This window comes from Camelus dromedarius, chromosome 1, assembly GCF_036321535.1.
Source record: "Camelus dromedarius isolate mCamDro1 chromosome 1, mCamDro1.pat, whole genome shotgun sequence".
NCBI lineage: Eukaryota > Metazoa > Chordata > Mammalia > Artiodactyla > Camelidae > Camelus > Camelus dromedarius.
In genome coordinates, this window is record NC_087436.1 from 78,439,493 (window position 1) to 78,459,064 (window position 19,572).

At 41.5% G+C, this 19,572-nt stretch overlaps 1 long non-coding RNA gene across 1 annotated transcript in view; it reads right to left on the bottom strand.

The window, feature by feature from the left end:
* LOC116156510 (uncharacterized) overlaps positions 1-19,572 on the bottom strand; it is a 156,368-nt gene that overhangs the window by 30,322 nt on the left and 106,474 nt on the right. Inside the window, exons 3-5 of the long non-coding RNA XR_004140355.2 lie at positions 6,723-6,795; positions 5,782-5,862; positions 4,617-4,719 (exon numbers count right to left, since the gene is read on the bottom strand). This is a non-coding gene — a long non-coding RNA (uncharacterized LOC116156510). The remainder of the gene's footprint in view (positions 1-4,616; positions 4,720-5,781; positions 5,863-6,722; positions 6,796-19,572) is intronic.

Here is a 19,572-nt window from a genome sequence, read left to right on the forward strand (position 1 = left end):
TTGCAGTGAACTTGGATCTAAGACTTGAAAGAGTCCACAATACGCTTTATATAAAAACAAGGTGGAGGGGTATCCTGAACCTATTTCAGTGACTGCTCCAGCCAGTGGAAAAAATACCCATTTTCTGGGGGAATTATTAGCTACAGAGGTGTTCACGAATCTGAGGATCCTCGAATATCTTCAGAGATGGTCTTCAGCATTGTTAAGGGTCCTCTGGAGGCTCGGAGAACCTAGACGTTCAGGCCTTTGATTATGCAACAAATATTTATGCCAAGAATTACTAAACTATCCTGAAAAGATTATGGAAGAAGTTCCCTTGGAGACACCAGGGAGAACCTGGAGAATCAGGTGCCCTGAGTGTGAACTTCAGTGGATTTGCTCTTCACTCTTCATCCTCACCTGCAACCTTCCTCCAAATCCTCAAAAGATGCACTTATTTCAATTTATCTACATGGAAAAGCCCTTATGAGAATAAGCAAATTTTAATTTTGAGTTCTATTTTCAGTATTATTTTGAGTTTTAATTACTAAAGCTAGAGAGAACACCACACAAATTCTGAAACAGTGTCTCATTAGAGAAAGTGAATGTCCATTTTTTATAGCTTATAGAATGGTCTGAGAGTTCTTAGGATATCAAAAGCAGGTGCATCTTTGGACTGGTCGACTTCTTAAGTTGAGGGTCAGTACAGGCAGGGAAAGGTTCTGAGCAAGAAGCAAGGTATGCTGAGGCTGTCACTGCAGAACCGGTGAGGTAGTTGTTCCATTTCTCACTTTTGAAAATAATAATGATAATATGATGATGTCTGTGCATCACAGAGAAGAACCTAGAACAGTCACTCCACAACACAATGATGATGGTCAATTATTCTACACTTCATTTTTCACATTAGATTTTGAGTATCCAGATAGCAGGTCTGGGATTCTTTCTTTGTACATTGCCTAGAAAACTACCATATGCAAGTACATATTTATCAGAGCTTCTAAATTTAGTTTGCAATGGATGTAGTTAGGATCAGCCCTGCCAAAGTCTCTCTGGCTCTTCATATGGAAACACCATCCATTTCTGGGGGGATCTTTCAAGAGAAGGTAAGAAGAACTCAGTTCCTGCTTTAGGACCCCTCTAACTGTAAGGATCTGTAGTAAAACATGGTACAACTTACAGCTGTGCTCTGTGTGCACAAAATGAAGACCTTCCCCCGAAAACTTTCTAGAGAGGGCAAGCACGGGAACCAGGAATGGAGGCTCTGAATTCACTGAGGCCCAGGGAAGCAGAGGAAGAAAAGATGAAGAAGCAAGTGGCAATCGACACTGATGCGGAAGCCACGGTGCTTGTTGCCCATCAGTGGGACTCTTCCTTCCACCATCCCCCAGGCAGGGGTCCCTCCCCCTGCCCCCATCTCAACTGACGTGTTACTTCTTCAGGATGTTTTGTCCATTTCTTTTTTCTTTTCTGTTTTAGTGAATCTATTTCTTCCACATTAAAATATTTGGGGAGTATCCAGATATGGGTTTGACCTTGGGACATCTAGACCATGGAATCTGTATAAACTTTTTTTTAATGAAATATGAGAACCTCAGGCATCTCCATCCTGTTTGAGTGGATCTTAAATCTAAGACAGAAAGTTTTCCAACTCAGTAAATAGCAGGTTGATTATTCAGTGTGTAGTTAAAGAGAAAAATGTAATGATCCACTTCCCTGGCTCATCAGCCCAGGGAAGTCATTTGTCTCCAGCAATGAGGTGAGGACACAGGACAGAAGACCCAGCAGGAGTAAAGGATTACACACTAAGCCAGTTCTACATCATTTAAAAATAAAATGGGCCACGTTATTTTTTTTTAATGCTTTCTGTGTTAATCACTCCTCAAAGCTAGAAGGGTAGACCCCCCACCTCGGCCCACGGGAGTACCATAGGGGTACCCTTAAATGATTCAGGATATTAAGCCCATAAAACCAACTCGCTAGATGCCACACAGTACAGTGGAGAAAATGCTTACTCTACCTGCAAGAGGAAAAACATGTAAATATGCCAAAGTACCAGTATCTTTGCTTCTGTGGAAGGAAGTCAACAGTCAAGAAGCCTGTGGCAGACTTGGTTACTACCTTCACAGGGCCCTTTTTTTTTTTACTATGGTAAAATACACATAACATCTATCATCTTAACCATTAAAAAAATTTTTTTAATTGAACCTTAAATTCCCTTTTTAAGCTTTATAGGGAGGGGATTACATTTATTTATTCATTTTCTTACTTAATTATTTTAATGAAGGTGTGAAGGAAAAACCGGGCTGGTCTAACAAGATAACTCACAAGTCTAAGTATTGGAATACTGATCTGAGTTCTGCTGGACTAACTTGTAAATATAGGTTAATTAGTGTTGGTTTGCTGTTCATGTTTTTTGCTAGCCAGCTGGGTTTTCAAAGATACATATCTGGCTTTGGAATGTTGGTTTGCTGCCTCCCCGCCTCCACTTTTGTGATGATAATGCTGCTAAAGCTGTTCCACGCCTATTGGCCGAATACCCCAAGCTTGTACTTCACCCTGTAAAACCTCACGCGCATGTCTTGGAGGTGCTCAGAGCCTCGGAGCAGAAGCCCCTCTGAGCCCACTGGCGTAATACATCTGAGTACTCCAACCCTCCGAGTGGTGCTTGTTTCTTGACTGGCCTGTCGTTTCCGTAACAAAGGTACTGCAGATTGAACTCAGGACCTCGTGCGTGCTAAGCACACACTCTACCACTGAGCTATACCCTACCCTTCCCTTCTTAACCATTTTTAGGTGTTCAGTTCAGTGACATCAAACGCATTCATAATGTTGTGCAACCATCACCACCATCCATCTCCAAACTCTTTTCATCTTCCCAAACCAAAACTGTGCACCCACTAAACACTAACTCCCCACTTCCCACTCTCCCGGCCCCTGGAGGCCACCATCCTACTCTCTGTCTCTGTGATTCTGACTGCTCGAAGTATTCCCCATAAGTGGAGTCATACAGTATTTGTCTTTTTGTGACTGGCTTATTTCACTTAGCCTCAAGTTTCAGTCACGTTGTAGCATGTGTCAGAACTGCCTTCCTTTTTAAGGCTGGTTAATTTTAATGCAACAGTTTTAAAAATCAAAAAGACAGGATCCATATTACTGATTTTTCCTTTTGTTTCAGGCTCCAGCAGGCTGTGACGGATGCTGTCTTTATTTTAAATTTTGGCATTTTGTTCATCATGTATATCTCTGTATTCATGTTGATTGATTTAAACAGTAACATATTATTCAACTTGATTAGTGAGCTTTTTGGCAGCCACCCCTTTACACTTCGTGCCTGAGGTGAATGCCTCGTTCCCCTCACCCCAGCCCCAGCTGTGGCTCTGCTCCACAAACAAACAAACATGCAGTATAACGTCAAGTGGTGCCTTACTAAGCAAGCCTTTTTATTCTGATGGTTCCATCACCCCTCCCAGGGTAGCCAATTCCTGTAGAGCTAGTAAACAGCTCCCCTTCCAGCAAATCTTTCATATGTAAAGCAACCACTCCAAGCCCAGACCCCAGCTACTTCATTCAGGTCGCTAGCTCTGGCCCTAGTCACCCAGGGCCAGGTACCAGACAAGTAGGCACAGCCAACCCAAAACCCCACCAGAGTTATTCAGATTAGTCAGTCCTAAGCCTGCCCATCCTGCCTGCCTGTTCCTTCCCATGGGAACCACAATAAAGGCTCTTGCCAGTTTCTACCCTCCCTCTGCCTCCTGACTGGCCCTGGTGCTGCCCCCTGTGGCCCTGCCTGGCATGGCATGTCCCTTCCTTTTGGGAACTGTGAATAATGAACTACCTTTTCTATGGCAATCATCCCCTGACCCTCACTGTACATGAATGATAATAAAACCTACATTTTGGAACAGTGCTCAGGGAAGGTGGTATGGAGCAAAGAAGGGTGCTGTTTTAGGTAGGTGGTCTGGGACAGCATCTCTGAAGAGATGTCTTTTGAGCAGCTTCCTGAAGGCAGGGAGGAAGGAAAAATCATCTACTTCCTGACTAGATAATTTGATCATTTCTGGACCACCTCTCCCCCTTCTTCTTCCTCTCATGATTTTTTCCTCTCTCAAGCACCATTTTCTTGTGTTTTTCTCTTGCCCCTGTGACCATGCCAACCTGGTCCTCACTGCCTGGTGGGGTTCCCAGGGCCTCCCCTACTCCCTGGTGTCAGTAATGTTTTAGGCACCAATTCTTCCCCACAAGAAGTTCCAAATACTTACCGGCCTTCCTCCAGACTATCCCACAGACAGTACAAATGCATCCTGTCTAAAACCAAACGTGTTATCCTCTCCCCAACCCTACCCAAACATAAGACCGTTCAACACTTTTCCACTTGGATTATAAAGCTGTCACAATTGGTCCTTCCCCTTCAATCTTTCCTGCAACCAATTCGTGCTCTACAGTGTTGCCAGAGGACTCTTAACACAGACTTCCTGCCTAATAATTTCAATGCTTCCTCACTGTCTACAACACAAAGGCCAACATTCTGATCCCGGAACTATCATCCCAGCTTCATCCCCAGTGACACCTCCCACAGCCTCAAGCCTTTGCTCCACCAGGTTAACAAGTGTCCCCAGCGCCCAAAGTGCACTGACCTCACCAACTGCATTCATCGTCAACTCCAGTGCAGCCACGGACTCTGATAACCATTCTCTGAGTATTTTAGAATATTCGAATCACGAAATAAGGACATGTTTGCTGTAGAAAATTCAGAAAGTAAAGAAAACCTAATGAATAAGACTGGAATCACTCCCTCTAACCCCACCACCCATTCTATCCACTTACAAGTGTTAACTCAGTACCTACTGTGTGCAAAGAATAAGACAGAGCTAGATGCAGAGGACGTAGAGCCTCTTAAATGAAACAAGGAGAGAGAAAGAGGACTTTTCATATGCTGTTCCCTGTGTCTGAAATGTCCTTCTCCCCTTTATCATGTGGCAGACTTCTACCCTCAGAGGTCAACTCAAGCCTCTCTTCATGAATCTTCCCTGATTTCCCCCAGATTGTGCTCATTTTAGACTGACTACCATTTGATTTTTTTTTTTTTTTTTTTTTTGCTGTTCTGTACCTTGTATTTTCATCCGTCTTAGCCCCTATTACACATTACCAAAGGGTTCTGACGCTGTGTATATCTACCTCCTCTTCTAGTCTGCTGGGAATCGTGGTGGCCAATCCAGCCCTGACGCACAGCAGGCCCTTAGAAGACAAACGTTACTGAACTGTGCTTCATAAGACTTCTCTTGAGTCAGAAAAACCCAAGTGGTTTCAGTAACTGCAACTCCATTCGATGAAAGCTTTGTATATCTTCCAAACACCTCTTTTTATCTTAAAGCATTTCCCCAGGTCATGCTTTAAATGCAATAACATATATAACTCATTTTAATGGGACATGTTACACAATAAGCAAGTCCCACTAGATACCAAAGCAAAGTAGAAGGGTCATTTGCTACACTTCGTACTCTCATCAAGCCTGCAAAAATTATTTAGCCTGTCCTTCTTACTAAACTCCCGCCAGTTTCAAAGCATTTAAAATAATCCATTAGCTACTCCTCGCAACTCCTCTTTGAGCCTAGTCAATGTGCTTACGACATTCTAAAGGTATTGTTTAAAGAAGGTAGAAACAAAAAAAACAGCTCTCTTGTAATGCCGTGGGATTACCCAACAGTGCCTAGCACCTGCACAGAAAGCAGCCAACGCTTAGGGTTGAGACGCAAGCAAAAGATTTTCCCTTCACCAGGGACCCCTGTGACTAGCACTCACCGTTTGAAGAAGAGTCGTCTGAAAATTCCACAGGTTGAGGGGAGATTACCAGACCAGCCAGGACCATCTATGGGAAGCAAACTATCATTTGGATAAGCAGGAATTTAAGGGGCACAAGGGAAGAGGGGGTCCTCATAACTTGAAACACAAACATCAGCAGCACCAGGAGTAGAGGACCCCAGAATGACTGCTTTGTCACTGCTCAGGCCCTACCAGTGAGGAAGTGATTCAGTATAACATGAGGGGAAACTGAAACATTATATATAATGTTATTATATGTTACCATATAATACATATATTTTTGTGTTGTATAGTATTATGTTATTATATATAATTATATATAATATATAGTAATTAACATTTTGAGTACTCATACATATTCTTGTAACAATTCTGTGAAGTAGGTAATATAATCCCCACTTTAAATTAGAGAAAACTAAGGCTCAGTGTGGTTAAATAATTTCCACTCCAAGTTAGCAAGTGATGGTGATGTGTTCAAGCCTAGATCCGTCCAATGCCACGTGGAAAACAACCATTATACCATATTACCTCCCAGTAACATATGCATTCATTGAATCATTCTATCCCTCAGGGCTCCAGCAAGAAACAGATGACACATTCCAATTTAATACCACGAAAAAAGTTTAATAAGAGGCTTGTCTCCAGTGGGGCAGGCATGGGTAGGGAACCTCAAGGGACAATGCACAGTTGGTATCAGTGGTCCCTGTTAATACCCAGAAGCCTGAAGGGGGCAAAGTGGCTGCTGGAATTTGGAAACAAAGAGGCTGTGTGGGGAGGGACACTTTACAGAAAATGTAAGGTAGTCCAGAATGAGCCAATGCACTGGACACTACAACAAGAGGGGAGGGGTGATGAACACACAGGCCTCCATCTCCTCTGTCCCTCTGAGCCCTGCCAACGCTCCCATTGACCAAACCAACCTTGAGCCAGAGAGTGAGTAGTCTGGTGAAGCCGGCCAACTACCAGGGCACAGAACAAGGTGGAAGAGTGGATCTGAAAAAAGAAACAGGTTGACCAAACGTGAACTAAAGGGAGAATCATGGTGTCATGAGATTTCTTCAGAGTCAGCAAGAAGATGCACAGAAAGGTATATTATTCCAAAGGACGAGGGCAGGAGGTGAAGAGAGAGAAAGTTTGGCATAAAACATAATAAAAATCACACTTGATGAGAAAATAATATGTCCGTTAAAAATAATATATCCTTCAATTTTTGTTTTCTGACTAAAAAAGAATAATCAAAATATGACTGTAAGTGTGCTTGGTTTTTTTCTTTGCTTGACCTGATGGCTTGATGACTTAAAGAAAAAGCGAAGAGCCGGGAAAAAACTAAACTAGCCAAGAAAAAGAAATTGAACTGGAAAAGCAGCAATTTCTGCCACTCCTCCTTCTCCCTGTTTTCTAGGGGATAGTGGGCTCAGAGAGGACCCAAGCCCACGGGCTAAGTCGCTCCCTTTTGGAAATGAGCAAAAGCGTGGGAACTGAAGACAAGAGAACAAAGAGAAAAACAAGAGGTGGAAGATAGCCACAAATGAACAAACAAAGGAGCCCTTTCATGCGAATATCAGCCAAGGGAGCTGCACATTCCTTGAATACAGTCAACAGGCACCATATATTGAATAAATACTGATACCTATAAATTCTTCTTTCAAGTTTCAGTCTGTTGAATTCCTGTGTAATGAGGAATAACTCTACCATTAAAGAAAAAATGGACATTGACACAAAAGCCTATTATCAAATAATATTTAAGTTGAAATTAAACACAGACATCCACACCAGCCCATTCTTCAAAGACAACCATGGATATTCAGAGGCCAAGGGTCTTTGCTGCCTTGGAGCACATGACACAACCAGCTGAAGGAGCAGAACTCAGTTTAAAAGCAAAGAGGGGAAACAAACTCTTCATGTTTGAATGATCAATGACTGCATAAAAACTGAAGGCAGGCAATTGAATCCCATGGATTCCCCTTGAGATGTACTTCCTGGTCCAAAGGATGCCGCACCCACAGCAGTGTCTCGGCATGATCACCACACACACCCGTTAGTCATGAGGAATGATGTCCAGAGTCCTCTGACTCACCACCATGAGGGGAAAGACCCACACCCAGGGCAGCAGGCCCTGTTCCAGAGGACTAAGCGGGAAGGCACTCATTTCAAACCACAGGGAAACTTCTCATTTTTTCCTCTATTTTGGCAGAGCTTTAAATCGTTCAGGTGAAAACTTAATTGCATTTAGCACACGGCAACAGTAAGTAAAGTAACCTAAATGATCACTCAGGGAAGTAACCATACTTTTTTACACATTTAGGTATACACAGGGAATTGTCACCACGTGTGAAACTGGGGCAGGAGCTGAGCTAGACATGGGAATAAGTATGTGGCCAAAGGAGAATCTGAATAAACATAGAAAGAAATAAGATGGAGAGTAGCCGAGTTCAAGGGCTTGCATAGGTCCATCACAGATAAACGTCCACAATTTACTTTAAAACCTTCAGCATGGTCAGGTGGAGAGGATATAGCTCAGTGGTAGAGTGCGTGCTTAGAGTGCACAAGGTTCTGGGTTCAATCCTCAGTACCTCTGTTTTTAAAACAAAGTTTAAAATCTTCAGCATAGACAAGGGGACCCAATAATGTGTTAGTTGATTTCAGCTTCACTCGAGGAGCAGTTGGTTGTCCTGATCAGGAACCCACATTCGTGGGGTAAAAGCCCACACCCCAAAGGGACCACGCGATGAGCACTTCAGGTATTCATTCCTTGGTCCTCACCTATGCTTTTGCTAATGAGTATAAAGAATTTCAGAAATAGAGTTCCTTTGCTGAAGTCAGCAACATCTCAGCACCAAGGATGTAGAAACAGGCTCTTGCCAGTGAAAACAGTGGTATTCAAGATAATGTGGATCGGTTAAATATCTGTAACATTTCCCACCCCTGCAAGAACAGAGCAAAGAATGGATTGAGGTTTGCATCCTGTATGCTTGAGGGTGAGGCTTCAGACTTAAACGTTCATGAGTAAACAGAAATGAGAGGGCTGCGGAGGCAAGAAATAGACACAGTGACACTTCAGGACAGAGATGATGCGATGTTTTGCTTTTTAAGTCCTTACATATGTAATCATCAATTTTTAAAGATCTTGAATACATTTCTTTCAAACACAAACTCTATACATTAATAACTAGTTACCCTAAAGCCTACACTGTACTTAAAAAAAAAATGTAAGGAGATCCCATGCTTATCCACCACTAACCCCTACCCCACACAGAAATACGCTACCTAGCCACAAACACGAGATCTCCCAATTTATGCTATGACTTCTCTCTGCACTTCACTGGGTAATTTAACTCAAAATAACCAAAGGTGTTTGACTGTCCAATTTTCATATGGTAGCACATTGTAGCAATCTGTTGATAAATACCTACCCTGCAGTGCCTCTAGATTAAAATTTAAAACATACCTCTTGAGATTTTTAACCATTACCATTTAAAGAATTTTCCAGTTTTTACAGAACCTCACTTATAAACATCTCCAACATGCGGGGTTTTGTCTAACACTTTACCCCAAATCTCTTCATGAACTGTTTATTATTAAATTATGTGTCTACTTTTCATATGGTATGTTCGTTTTTCATAAGATCCCCAACTAACTGCTATTCCTAATTCTGCTGAACGACGACAAGGAAGACATTACAAATCTGCGGACAGTAACACTGGCGAGTGCTGGAGCCCCTGCAGTATTAAATACTGGAGAGGAAGCAGCCAGTTGTACAGACCCATCTGAGGTTTCTTTGCATAATCCTTTAATGAAATGAGACTGCTGAATTAGAAGAAGTTGGGCATCCCTGACCCAAATTCTTAAAGTAAGGGTAGTTGCCCTAGATGTCTGTCAAGAGTGTGCATTAGAGTGTATTCTTAATCAGTGAGCAATCAAAACAAATATTTCACTCCGCTTCATAAATCTATGCTGTGTGATTGCATCTGACACATCTAGGAGAAGATAATCCCTTACAGTTCACTGCCTCCTGTTTCTGAATGTAAGCTGCATTGACTTAAACAGGCCTCTCTCCACTCGGCCTGTACTGGAAAGATATGTAGAGGGTTCAGAGAAACTGGTGAAGCCAGAATTCCTAACTGGTTATTGGAACACGAATTATGGGCACCAGGACCCCCTGCCTAACCAGGACTGAGACTGCCATAGTTGGCAGTGTTCTCCCAAATGAGGTACAGGAAGAAATTAACATGGGGCTCTTTCAACAGGGAAAAAAAAAGCACACCAGTGTGTATTTTAGTGTTGTTTATTTCAACACTGTTGGCAGTAGCAAAATGAAAAGAGGAAAAAAGAAAATTACCTCAATCTCCATCAATGGGGAAATCCTTGAATAAATGCATTCATGGACTATTATGCAATTGTAGAAGTGATACAACTTGGAGGTTAGAAACATGGAATGTGAGTCAGACTGCCTGAGCTGCTCACTCCTCCGCTTCCTGATCTGTGTGACTCTCACAAATTACTCAATTTATTTAAGCCTCAGTTTTCTCTGGAAATGGAAGATGCTGATAACATTAGTAACTGCCTCGCAGGGTTCACAAAGGGATTAAATAAAGCGTTTATAAGACTGAGTTGGACATAGTAAGCATCCAATAAAAGAAGCTATTAAAGATTAAAAATTAAATTAATTGTCTATTTAGGGCTAATAACTGAATTGCGTAGATGTCCTTGGCAGAGTAATGTTCATGGTAGGATAATATTTTTAAATGATCCTATGTATCTATATATATTTGCCGAGCCCATAAAAAGCTACAGAAGGACACATACCATTTACAGGAGAGAGAGAAGAGAATAAACTTTTTCTTTATATACTTTTGTGTTGTTTAATTTATTATAATAAGTAGGAAATACCTATGCAATTTGTTAAATCCAATGAAGTAAGAGAAAATGTGCATTAATCTCCAAGCATGTGTTTGGATACATAAAGTCAGGAGACATTTGGCCTTGAGCCCAGATATGGAAACCAGCACTGGGGTGGAGGAGAGAGCACAGCCTTGTGGCAGGCCAGACCAGACATGGTATCTCTTTCTTAACTATCTACCTGTATAACTGGACTGCAGACCCCCAGAGGACACTGACTATTGGTCGTTAACAGTGTCGGTGCCCACAGATGCTATATTAATGGATGGCTCCATCCCAGAGGGCACTGATTTTGCATGCATCAGTGAAGATAGACTAGGTGATACTGCAGAGGCTTCAACAACAAAGGTTTCTTTCTCATCCACATTACATCGACAGTGCAGATCAGCCACAGCTCCGTGCCAGGCTTCCCTGGAGACCCAAGTTGATGGACCCCAGCCTTCATCTGGAACGCTGCTGAGCTCATGGCAGAAGGAAGAAAGAGAATGGGGAGCTGCACACTGGCTCTTAAAACTTTGCCTGGACATGACTCATCTCTTCTCTTCTGCTCACATTTTACTTGCCAAAGAAAATCAATCACATGGGTGTGCATGAGTTCAACAGGATGGAGATGTGTGATCTTCTATCAAGGAGGACACCAGTGTGGGTGTAAGGCCCTGTAGCCTCGCCTGTGCTTCTCCGTTACTCTGTGTTATTCACATCTCTTCCTTCTCTTCTTGAGAAGAGGTTTATAGTCCCTTATCTGAACCTCTTGGGGCTAAACTTATTTCAGAATTGAGAATTTTTCAGATTTTATGGTGCAAACATATTTCAGGTAATATACTAAACAAGATCTGGGCAGCATATATTTTCTAGACAAAATACATAAATATCCACATTAAATGAGATAAATGAGATTAGAAATAGTCTCATTTCTGGTACTTCCACCAAGTAAGTCTGCACCAAACCTATAGGGAAAAAAATAAGGATTTTCAAAACTTTTTGGAATTCAGAATTGCAGGTAATGGTTTGTGGAGAGGTATAATCAAGAATTACCAATGGAATAAATCTGCTTTAATGTCTCTTTCTCCCACAGAAAAGAAGCAAAACCCATAATCAATGAGGCATTTAAAGGAAAACCATATATCTTGGCAGTTCCATGAGGTTTCCATTCTACTTCCTGTCGAGACAGAATGATTTATGGCACCGTTTAGACCCAACATTCCAGGTCTACAGCAGCCGAAGAACGTAAACCAAAACCCTTGACATTCATGCTTCAAATTTCTCTTTATTGTAGTGACTTATGTTTATATCAAAGATATTAGTTTATTTGAATAAATTCCAGGTAGGTTAATTCCAGTATTTATTCAGAAACTTGGACTAATAAGCAACAGTATGCTAGGGAAATCATCCTGAAAAAATATTAAGGGAAGAAATCAAAACCAAAATTGGGTGAGAAGCAAATAGCTCACACCAACCCCAGTCTTCAGGCAATCCTTGGTAAAGGCAATTAGTTGGCCTGCTCTTAGCTCCAAGAGAACGTATACGCGTCACTATTCCAAGCTAGTATGTCGAAAGGAGCAATATTTATGGTCAAAGGACCTAGGTTTGATTCTCAACTCTGCCACTTACTTGCTTAGTAAGACTTAGCAACATTCTGAGCATCCATTTCTCACACAGAATATGACATTAGTGAACCATCTTGCATGTCCATCTACGTCGCAAGCTTGCAGAAGGATTCAGAGGAGGAAACATCTGCTCTTACAGCTCTGTGCTAGTGCTAATCGCTGCCATGATGCTGGTCTCTTAAAGCTGTCCTTAGGTCAGATGTGAGAATCCCTTTTCCAGCCATCTTTCCTCCTCATGAACACACAGCAGAGACCCACTTAAGAGTTCACGGGGCTCTTCCGATCTTGAGGTACACTCTACTCCTTTAAAAGCTACGTAAAAACTCTTACCCAGATTTTGGCTTTGTCTTAAGGATCTGTGTGCTTTATCTAGTTCCTTCTATTTAAGAAAAATAAAGTTTTCTAAAAGAACAGGCCATGCAAATTCTTCCTAGTGATATCAGCCCCAGGAGTTCATTTGACAAGCTGCAATGACCTCTGAGAAGACTGGCCAAGTCAGAGTTAAAAATTAAATAAATAACAAGATGAACTGGCACCATGCTGGTGCTCAGATAAGACACTAATATTCCAATTTGATGAAACGTAGAGACAAGAGGTTGATTTAGTAAGGCTGTGCGATCATAAGTGATTTTTCTTATTATTTTATAACAAATAAGAATTGAGATTAAAAAGAGTCTTAAGTCCATTCTGGTTCAATACCATGTATCAAGAATTTCTGGTGGAAAAGTTGGCTTATATGATATGTGAGTTTAAGGTGGGGAGGGGCAGAGGGGAAGAAAAGTATTTGTCTCAGAGTCCGGAATATTAATTATAGTGGCCTCTTGTAAATTTCAGACTTCAGAACTGTTCAGTTTAAGTCCCTGATTTGGAGGAGTTCTTTGTCCTTCTTCTGTGCGCAGTTCACGTTACAGGGAAGAAATCCTACTAGGTCAGTATCTTGGACCAACAAGGCAAATTTTACCTGTTATTTCTAAAATCTGAAAAGCATATGGGAAACATCTATTGATAACAGAGGGAACTACAGGAATTATTGTGAACCAGAGAAACAGAATCACAGCTTTCATGTTCTTTATTCAAATAATTTTCCTTCCAGGTCCCCAATCCTATCATTTATACTTACTTTTTAAAATGTCAGAGTCCTTACACAGCTTCATTCAACATTTGGCCAGCATTTATTGAGTAACTGCCATAGGAAATACAGAAGAGAGCAAATCAACGTAATGCCTGTCCACAGAGAGCTTAAGTCAAGGTCTGGATAAATTCTAGTTTCCAATGGAAACACGATCCAGAGAGCCGGGAGGGGTCAGTACCAGGGGCCTGTTTTGCCAGGTGGGGATTGAACAGATACTACCTATAGGTAGGAAAGGCAAGGGCAGGTGAGTGAGGCTGCAAGAACCAGTCTTATAAAGGGCGCACCGCAGAGAGGTCAGCTAAGGCTGGGAGGCACTGGTAGGCGCCATAGCTCTGAACACACAAAGTCCAGAGTCTGGATAGTCAGATAAAAGCAAGAAGCCAGGAACCAATGGGCAAAACTATCAGAGATCCTGATTAGAAGCCCTCTGCTCTCTCTGCCTTACTTTCTCCTTCCTCTCAGCTAAGCATGGGCAGCCCCACTGGGGCCCACAGAAATGTGTTACAAGCATGACAGTCCTAAGTCTTCAGGAAGGTTCCAACCTAGAAGGGCACCGTGGCAGAGCTGCTGGGCTCTCTGTGAGGTCAAGACAGTGGCATGTTCAAGTCCTCCAGGGCACCGCAAATGTGTTACTTTGTAGCCAGACAGGAACACCCAGAGCCCAAATAAGTGAGCCACAACCCTTGGATCCAATAATGACAAATCCGGGGGGTTCGATAGAGAAACAACTGCTTTTAGAATTAGTAGTGAATGTTCATATACTCCCTATACTAGAGTAACCTGGAAAATTCTTGGGACAAATCCAATATCCTTTTCCAAGATGCCATGTGAGTTTATCACAAACAGTAATGCTTCTATTAAGTAAAATGGAGGGTGCATTTTCAAAGATATATACTTTATTAGGAATTACTTTGATAGGGACAGAAAGATATAGTGACGTTCTAGGTTATCAGAAGAGGGAGTTCCGGATCAGAGCAGGAAAATATGTTTCAACATTTCTGGGATACCATCAAATGGGTTGAATGCCACGAAGAGGGATCACGATACGACTTTCTGTTCCAGGCGCAAAGATATGCCCAGCCCGCTGCCCATGCATCTGGCCCCGGAGCTTTACTGCAGACTTGCTCTCCTGCAGTGGCAGAAGGGCCATCTAGCTCAAGGTTCAGGAGCTGTACAGAGCAGCAGATAAATTTGGCTGTGGCTTGGATGCAATTCACAGCCTACAAAACAGACTATTTCCCTGTGCGGTTTTGTTCAAGGTCAGGATTACACACTGGGGGAAAAAAAAAACCTCCCATGCATGAGTCAGGCAGCCAAATACAATTGTGGTTAAGACCTTCAGGCAGGGGCCCTTCCAGGGTCACAGGCACTGTTCAAGCCACAGCTTTGTCATCTCAGCAGGGAAGGGCTTCCCACGGCCACCCCGAGCCCTTGCCCGTCGCTAGGTCAGCTCCTCGAAGCTCACCAGATTTGCCATTTGTGGGACATGAATGGTATCATTTACAATTTCTGACTCTAATTCAACAATTTCTGACAACAAACCACATCTTCCATCCAAGATGATTTAGAGCTGACGTGATGTTTCATCACTTCAGTCCACGCTGGTCGGACACTAAGCATCACTTTCCGAACGCACGGTCAGCAGGCTCTGCGTGGATGTGCGCAGGAAATGGGCACTGATGGCTGGCAGAGCCCCAGCACCCACTCTCTGGGATTCTGATCCTGTAGATTTGAGCAGGGGTCCCAAGAATCTGGACCAAAGCAAGCACCTCAGGTTATTCTAACTCAGGTCAAAGGCCCATGTTGTGAGAAACCATGAGTAAAGAGACTGAAATGATGTCCTGGCATGTGAACATATTTTAAACTAAACACAGAAAACAACCCCTTCAAGTAAAAACACTGTAAGTTCAACAGCATGAAAACTCTGCTGTGGTTTTATTCTAGCGCTGGTGGTTTTACTTGTGATACAGTAAGTATCTGTATCTGATGTTCAGCATTTGTCTTTAGTTTCACAAGCTATTCGCAAGAAGCCATAAATATTTTATGCAAATTCTGATCCACAAATGACCAAATAAACTCAATACTTATGCGTGATTGACAGGGGCCGTGGAAGATTAAAAACTGTGCCATATCACCCAACACTATATATTTTCCTATTTGGGTTCATAACCCAACATCTTGAACTTGCACTTTCTTTTAGCAGCAATAATGTTACTAGATTTATGCACCACAGCAATATGCCTCACATAATGCAAGTGCCTGATTTACAATTGATTTTAAAGCTTGTGATGCACAGCTTAATGAAGGAACCTCTTTACTTGTCATATCTTTAATTTCAACTCTCATTTTAAGCCCAAATTTATTTTGCACTTCTACAGATTTTTCTCTCCCTTTTTTCTCTATACCACTACTAGTAAATGGTTATGTGGGACATAAAATGTAATATATCTGCCAATACTAAAGGAAAGACGCAGAAGATGAAAAAGAGAAATGAAAAGGGAAGTAAAGGAAAGAGAAGAGTAGGAAAGGAAAAGGAAGAAGATGAAGAGGAGGAGGAAGAAGATGGCTTCTGATTCCAAGCAAAGTGTGCTACTGTTCTTGTGCACTCCTGCAACACTCAGAGATATCTGCTCCATCCACCACCTCCACCTTTCCCTTCAACTCGTGCAATGAGATGAAGTTCACACAATCTCTCCCAAATCCAGTGATCTAGCTTATGCGGGCCCAAGAGGCCCTCAGAGATTTGGCAAAGACTCAAAACATACCTGGTGCCCAGCCTTCTGCCTCCTCCTTGGAGAGGAGACCAGAGGTGACGTCCCTATGCTGGAGATGCGCCAGCTCATCTCACTGATGCTCCATCCAGCAACCTGTCATCCACATGGTACTAGGTCTGGCCACCCACCTGGTGTTTTGAATTCAACCTCTTTCCCAGCTGCACTGATCTAGCTAGCACTCAACAAACACTTATAAGCACTTCCAAAGTGCAGGTACTGTGTTTGATGCTGGGATGACAAGTTTAATAAGATTTAGAGTTTAACCAGAGCCTAAGCGGCAGACATAAAAGCAGACAGACAGCCCTGCTGGAAGAAATTGTGGAAGATTTCCTCAAGGAGAAGAACCCATGTTGAGTCTTGAAACTGCTAAGGATTTTTTCTTAAGAATGATATGCCAGGCGGAGGGTATAGCTCAGTCGTAGAGTGTGTGCTTAGCATGTATGAGGCCCTGGGTTCAATCTCCAGTATCTCCATTAATAATAATAATAATAATAATAATAATAATAATAATAATAATAATAATAATAATAATAATAATAATAATACCTAATTACCTCCTCCCCCCACCCCCCCAAAAAAACAAGGATAAAGTACTGGGCTTTAAAAAGAAAAAAAATAGAGAAAAAAAGAATAAGAAAAATAAAAGTTAAAAAAAATAAAGTGGCAATATAGACTGTCAAATTTTAAAATACTAAAAAAAAAAAAAAAAAAAAGAATGATATGCCAGATTGGCATTTTAGGAAGACCTCACTTGTGGTGGTATGAATTTTGCTTCTGAGGTGGGGTGGGGCAGGTAGTAAGGGACCAAGATGAACGGCATCAGGACCACTCAGGAGACTTCTGAGTCCACGACAGAACTGGTGAGAAGCAAGCAGAAAGAGGGAGGCATGGATCTGAACGGTTCTTCAGAAGGCTAAATCAGCTGGGCGTGTCAGATAAGGAGAACTCCAGGGAGATTCCCAGGTCTCTGACTCATGTGACTCGGCAATAAGTTTACAGAAACAGGGAAGGAGGAGGAGAAACTTGTTTGGGAAATGAGGGGTGATTTATGAACTCATCAAGAATTCCGAATCCCTTTACACAAGCCATTCACCCTCCACAGACTGTGAAGACTTTTAAATCTCCACGGGCTGTATTATTTAAAAAAAGCTATTTTCCCAAAAGGTTTGTTCTCTGAAGTTGCCCTGTCTAGATTTCAATTTGTATGTTCCTGACTCCATTACGGTGAATGTCCACATACAGGGAAGATGTGTTCTGCTTTCAACACTTATTTCATCACCCTGCTCATTCTCTGCTCTTCTGTCTGTCCACGTTTACCCATTTGGTGTTTCAGGCATCAAAGATCTGCTGCTGTGTGGCTGGTGATTCAGCCAAGCACTGAGAGCAGACAGGATGAGGGGCTCGGCGGTGCTGTTAAGAGAAGAATCCCAAGTGCTCTGCCTTTATTTCATATTTAATGAGATCAAATATGACAATTTATTAGCAAATATGAATTCTGTATAACAGATGTATGAATATTTGTTTTATTTTATTTTTTGTATTTCTTTAATCCTTAGATTTAATTTCCATAAAATCACCTCATAAATATCTTTTACCTCCTTATTCCCATCAACCATCCCTCCCTTCTTCCCAAACACAAACCTTGGGGAATTTTCTTCTATTTTTAATAAGACTGTGAATTTGTTGGGTGAGAAAGGAAGGAATGAAAAAAATAGTAAGATGTCTTTTCCAAGACAACTTACAGAATGGAAGAAAATATTTGCAAACTATGTGACAAACAAGGGGTTAATATCCAAAATACACAAACAGCTCATACAATTCAATATTGAAAAAACAAACAACCCTATCAAAAAATGGGCAGAAGACCTAAATAGACATATCTCAAAAGGAGACATACAGATCGCCAACAGGCACAGGAAAAGGTGCTCAACATTGCTAATTATTAGAGAAATGCAAATCAAAATCACAATGAGGTATCACCTTGTACCAGTCAGAATGACCATCATCAAAAAAGTCTACAAATAAAAATGCTGGAGAGGGTGTGGAGAAACGGGAACCCTCCTACACTGTTGGTGGGAATGTAGTTTGGTGCAGACACTATGGACAAGAGTATGGAGGTTCCTTACAAAACTAAAAATAGGGCTACCATATGACCCAGCAATCCTACACCTGGAAAAAATGGAAACTCTAATTTGAAAAGATACATGCACCCCAATGTTCATAGCAGCACTATTTACAATAGCCAAGACAAGGGAACAACCCAAGTGCCCATCAACAGATAACTGGCTTAAGAAGATATGCTGTACATATATACAATGAACTATCACTCACCCATAAAAAAGGATGATATGTTGCCATTTGCAGCAACATGGATGGATCTAAAGAGCATTATACTTAGTGAAGTAAGTCAGACAGAGAAAGATAAATATTATATGATAATACTTATGTGTGGAATCTAAAAAAATAATACAAATAAATCTATATACAAAACAGAAACAGACTCACAGACATAGAAAACAAACTTATGGTTACCAAAGAGGAAAGGGAGGAGGTAGGATAAATTAGGAATATGGGATTAACAGATACAAACTACTATACATAAATTAGATAAGCAACAAGGACTTACTGTGTAGCACAGGGAATAATATTCAATATCTTGTCATAACCAATAATGGAAAACAATCTGAAAAAATGTATAACTGAATCACTTTGTTATATCTGAAACTAACACAACATTGTAAATCAACTATATTTCAGTAAAAAAAGATATGTCTTTTCCAAATTAAAGTCCTTACTGAGATGCTACAATATTACTAGAAATATGTATGTATTAGTATATAATACATATTATATACACTTATTAATGCAATGTATTTGTATTTATATACATTCAAACTTGAGTTGACAGAACCACTTTGACTACCTCTGTTTACTCTCCAAGAAAATTTACAAAGAGTATATAAAAAATAAGACATCAGTTCAAACTTCGTGGTACACATTTTTTTAAAAGACTCAATGATCCAAAATATCACCCAAAGGTTTGTTTAACATCATAGTTCAGTTCCCTGAAAAGCAAATTCTGAAATGGAGTTTGCATGCAGGGTATTTATTAGAAAGTGCTCTCAGGATCAATACCTGGAGGGGAGGGAAGGAAGCAACACTGGCAGAGGGAGAAATCGGGCCTCACTGCAGGGACAACACGGGCTGCAGCTGATCCTACTGGCCCTTCCAAGTTGTTTCAGTGGGGCTGGAGGGCCAGGCCTTTTAATCTCTGCATCAACCAGGCACCCCAGTCATCAGATGGGAGCTGCCCTTGGGTAAAGAGGCTTTCTGCAGCCAAGGGCCAGTGCCGGGAGAG